This window comes from Staurois parvus, unplaced genomic scaffold, assembly GCF_062004578.1.
Source record: "Staurois parvus isolate SC_StPar_1 unplaced genomic scaffold, SC_StPar_1.0 ptg000850l, whole genome shotgun sequence".
Classification (NCBI taxonomy): domain Eukaryota; kingdom Metazoa; phylum Chordata; class Amphibia; order Anura; family Ranidae; genus Staurois; species Staurois parvus.
The window spans coordinates 3,763,182-3,768,671 of record NW_028318646.1 but is presented as its reverse complement, the minus strand read 5'-3'; the positions used below and the strand labels follow the sequence as shown (position 1 = coordinate 3,768,671).

The following is a 5,490-nucleotide window of genomic DNA, read 5'->3' as shown; positions in this document are numbered from 1 at the left end:
AAGAAAAGGGGGCCAAAATCTGGGGTAGTTCGTCACAGCAAACTGAGCCAGAATTGGGAAGGGTACCTGTCAAAACCAAATACCTGCTCCCCCCCTCAAAAGGTGCCAAAAGTGGCAGCGGAGGGGAGGAAGAGGCAGAGCAGCAGAAATTCCCCGTTTGGGTGGAGTTCCACTTTAAGAAGAGCATAATTCATTGATATAACGTATGATAAACAGTAAATACAATAAGGATCAGTATCTCTAGAATAAGTATGAAGGTTTTGCACCATGCGACTTCCCGCACCTGCAAATTCACTGCTTGTTTAGATGCATGGGGGGTGACATTAAAAATGAATGGCAGCAACGCGCATATGTAAAAGATCAGTGTATTTTGGCTTTGGGTGGGTGCAGGAACAGGTGCAATTCCCACACCTGCAACCACTCATACAAGTGTGAATCTAGCCTTATGACACGTGTTTTGTTCAAATTAACCCGTGGTTCACAACTATGCGATTTATGCTGGCTGAGTTTGCTTGGGCACAGCAGCCCATTCTTTTGAATGGACTGCCGTACCTCATGAAAATGCAGGGAAAAGGTCCCTGTGCATCCCAGTGTTGTTTCTAGTGTGTGGAGATGCCATTAGTATTAAAGTGTTACTAAACGCAATTTTTTTTTTCAAATTAAAATAGCAAAAATATTAAATAAAATTTTAAAAAAAGCCCAATTAATTCTCATTGGTCGTCTTGGAGGGCGAGGCAACCATGTCTGACCATCAGGGAAGCTATACGTATGACGTTCCTAGCTGCAACTTTGGTGAAGATGATAAGAATATAGACTCCTGGTTTTATCATGTTGCAGATGCAGAAAATGTCCCTCCAGAGTCTATGATCTCAGAGAACCCTGAAAGTGAGAACATAGCACAAGCAGGAAATGAGGTTGTGTATAATAGAGGAAGTGCCAAAAAACAGCAGACTCCAAAGGCGCAAACCAGAAGGTCTTCTAAGCGTTTATCAGGTCAACAGAGGAACCACCAAATGGCAAACATCAGAGCTGAATGAAAGAAAGTGACTCCCAAGCAAGAGCAACCTCCTTTGAAGAAACCAAAACTGTCTAGATGCAAATCCACAGACACTACAGTCAACAGAGTTCTATTGGCAAGCGTTGCTGAAAGGTCACCGAAGCCAAGGGCCAGAATAACTTTGCCCTCCACTCCCACAGTTCTTAAGCGCAAACATTTGACTCAGAAGGCTAAGAACACAGAGGAGCAAGAACTTGAGAAAGTGCAGCAGCTTCAGCAGGAACTGGCTGAGAGGCTGAAAAAGAATGAGGAGTCCTTGAAATCTGCCTTAGCAGGAGATCAACCAATAAAGAAGGTGCCCATTCAAGCTACAAAGCCGGTGGACTTCCACACCAATGACCGTCTGAAACGGCATCCAAATGAACACCCAGCAGAATATAAACAAGTCGATTTTACTTCCGAACTTAGAAAGCATCCACCATCTCTGGCAAACAAATTGGGCCGTACTGTGCCCAAACCCTTCAACCTCTCCAAAAGTAACAAAAGGAAACACAAAGACACTAGTGGAGAGTACACATCCACTGCTGAGCAAGTCTTGGCTTTCCAAAAAAGAACCCCACAACGATTTCACCTGCGCAAACGGCAGAGGGAGATGGAAGGACCATCGCCAGTGAAACCACTGAAGGCCAGGATGACTCTGCCAAAGACCCCACAGCTTAACACAAAGCAGCGACACCGGCCACCAACTTGCAAGAGTTCCGCTGAGGTTGAAGCAGAAGAATTTGAGAAGCTACAGCAATACAAGTTCAAAGCCCAAGAGCTTAATCCAAAGATTTTGGAGGGTGGACCACTCCTGCCAAAAAAGCCCACTGTTAAAGAACCCACCAAGGCAGTCGGCTTTAAATTGGAGATAGAAAAACAAATTCAACAATGTGAGAAGAAAGATGAAGAAAACGAGGAAGTGTTCACTTTCCATTCCAGGCCATGTCCCATAAAGATCTTACAGGATGTGGGGGGGGGGGGGTTCCTGATAAGAAATTGCTTCCAGTAACTATTATACAATCTCTAGATTTTGCACTAAAGAACAGAATTCCCCTCCCCTGAGGAGCCAAAGGAGGAGTTAGTCCCTGTTATCAAAGCCAATCCAATGCCTTATTTTGGAGTGCCTTTCAAGCCAAAATTAGTGGAGCAGAAACCAGAAACCTTTTCATTTAGTGAACGTGATCGGCACAGGATGGAAGAGAAGGCGAGAAAACTAAAGGAACGCCAAAATGCAGAACCTCCCAAGTTCAAGGCTCAGCCTCTACCTGATTTTGATCAAATTAGTCTTCCTGAGAAAAAGGTGAAGGAGCAAACGCAACCAGAACCGTTTAAGCTGGAAATTGATAAACGAGGAGAGGCAAGGCTTCAAGTTTGGCAACATCAGGTTGAAGAGGAGGTTAAACAGCAGAAGGAAATGTCTATGTTCAAAGCGCGGCCTAATACTGTGACCCACCAAGAGCCATTTATGCCTAGGAAGGAAAGTCGAGTCCTGACTGAGAACCTTTCTGGTTCCATAGTTCAAAAAGGCTTTGAGTTGGCAACAGAGGCGCACTAAAGAGTGCCAGGAGTTTGAAAAGCATCTGGCAGAGCCAGAAAAGCCTTATGGAAGAAGAGGAACGTAGGCGGCAGGAAGAGGAGGAAAAGGAGGAGATCAACCGGCTAAGACAAGACGTGGTCCACAAGGCTCAGCCTGTCAGGAAGTTCAAACCGTTAGATGTCAAAACAAGCGATCTTCCTCTCACCGTTCCCAAATCCCCTAATTTTTCTGACAGATTTAAGATCTGATCTGAAAATTGCACCTGGTATTGCAAGTTTGTAAAGATGTTTGAGGTATACTGTGCCTCTGAGATGAAATGTTACTGGGGGAAAAAGAAGAAAAAAGAAACTATACTGGGGTAGAGAAAAAAAAAATGTAGGTTTAAAAGGTTTGCCTTTAAGTATTTTTGGGAAATGTGCAAATACTAATGGGGTTAATGTAAAGTCTCTGTAAATACTAGCCATAACCTTTTCGTTTGGTCTTAAACATTTTGATTTAGTGTACAGTTCAATTTTTGTTTTTTTTTAAAAACCTATATTAAATTCCAAAAAAATAAATAAATAAATAAAATTACAAAAATTCTCATACGACAGAATACAAGTTCAGAAGTGATGTATTGTATTGTATTATAATGTGTGCATGCGTGATCTTGGTCGCTCAATTTGTTTACAGACAAATACTGTACTGCTTAAATTAAAGTAGTTTGTTCTGTTATACAAAACATTTTTTCGTGCTTGTCCATTATTTTGCATCAGCTCTTGAAAGATGCATAGTAGCGATCAGATTATCAGCTGTTTGCTTCGAATATAAGGATTGGATTATGGCCAGCCTTGGTTTTACTGCAAATTATGTTTGAAATATGTGGTCTTGGCAAACTTTATTCAGAATTTCCTGGGATAAATAAATTAAAACAAGCAAACAAAAAAAACCCACAATGCTTTGAATGGCCATGGAACCATAGCCAGCAGGCTTAGAAATATCTTTAAAAGAGCATTTAATTAAGCCAGCCCCCTCACTATAAAAGTGGTAGCTCAGGGTAGCCATAGTGTAAAGTACTAAAACTGTTTTAGAGAGAAGATAGAGATCACAAACACTTGGGACTTATAACCCTTTTTGCATCTATAGTGTTATAATTACACATGGGGGATAATGCAGGCTCACCTGAGGTGCAAATCTGATCATCAGCTGGTTTTCACCAGAGCTCCTAATTGCGGAGAAGGGTTTTGCTGCAAGTTGATACTAAGTGACAGCCCCCTGTATTGCCCCACCAAGGATGAGCAGGGACAAGAGGGGTTAAGGCATGGATACTGTACAATAAGGAATGAGCAAGAGAGTCAGGTCCAGGCAGGAGTCAAGACAGGTGGCAAACAAGAGAGTGGTCAAGTCTATTGGGTCAGTAACAGTCTGGTAATCTTATTGGTGAATATTATAGCTCTTTAAAACAAAGGGCATCAGGTGAGAAGACAGATCACCAGGCAATGCTTAGTTATACTAAATTATATCTTCCAAATATCATCCATAAATATCCACTATTCAATGGCCTTGTAAACTACTTTTCAAAAAATTGTTTCTTGCTGTGTATTTTCACTTCCTTGTACTGTCATCTGTGAGCTACTGAACTTGTGCTGTTCCACGTCACTTCTGTTTCTTTAGAACAAGCAGTGAACATTAGCAGCTGTCACGTTCACCTCTCTATGTACACTACAAGTCACATAGTCTATCGTGCATAGTCTCTTGTCTATCTGATGAGCAGGTATGTTCCTACTTCCAGTGGAACCATGGAGAATGAATGTAGCCACCACATAAAAAAATATAATTTGGATATTTTGAGGAGGGTGAGAACAATAGAAGGTACTTTTTAAAATTAAGAATACACACTTTAACCTCTCTGTGCTGACAGTACACATATATGTGTCAAGGCCCACCTACCCAGAGGCCACATACAGTATATGAGTACCAAAATGTAAACAAAGCTGTGCTGAGAGCATGAACCCTGCGCATAGTTACTGGAATGGAAAGCTCTTGATTGCTACTTGATCAGGAGCTTTTCAATCATGTGACCGCTGTGATAATGTCAGGGCCTGGACTTGAACCCGTGACCACTACTGTGTCTGATAGTAACTCTTCTCAATAAGCTACCTGAGATGCTGGACAGCACTCTGCTTTATCCATTGGACAATCCTGCCTTGTGCCTTGTTTTCTGCTGAACCTTGAACTCTTTGCTCCTCCAATGAACTTCGTGATTTAAGCCATGTCTCTGCACTTCCTGTTTGCCAGATTATTGTGCCTTCTCCAGTCAATATCTCGCTCTTGTCTCTCCTGCTGCCATCCGTACTTTTGCTACCAACCTTTGGCTTGTTCTTCGACTACGCTTCTGTCTCATCCCAATCTGCAACAACTTGTTACCAACCTTTGGCTTGTTTACTGACTATGCTTCTGCTTAATCCCTACCTGCCATATCTGTTACTGGATCCTAGCTTGCTCACCTCCTGGTCCTGAGACCTGCGACTAACATGCAGCAAAACCTATCGCCACTATCAGGAGCTCTGGTGAATACCGATTTGTGCTTAGACCCCACACCTCAAGTGAGCCTGCGATGACAGGGTGCCAGGGTGACCTGCTTGTATACCTATCCTGTTAGTTGGTCTGCTGCTATAGCTACTGGTCTCTGAGACTGACCTCTGACAGTGACAGCCAATAATGGTGGTCACATGATCATAAATCCCACCCCACCTCCCGGCATCAGAAACCTCTTAAAGAGTTGTGAGGCACAGGCATTAAGGAGTTAATATAATTGTATTTTTTTAAATCAAAGTTTAGTGTCATTTGAAATACCCCACTGGGTCAGAGGATACACTCAGCTTCATTTCAGGAAGTTATGGAAGCCCTGGCAAAGATCTTACATGCACCATTA

The 5,490-nt window shown here is 42.5% G+C and overlaps 1 pseudogene; it reads left to right on the top strand.

The window, feature by feature from the left end:
- The first annotated feature begins 740 nt into the window (after nt 1–740).
- On the top strand, nt 741–2,824 carry LOC149443543 (targeting protein for Xklp2-B-like; annotated as a pseudogene).
- Nucleotides 2,825–5,490: the final 2,666 nt, after the last annotated feature.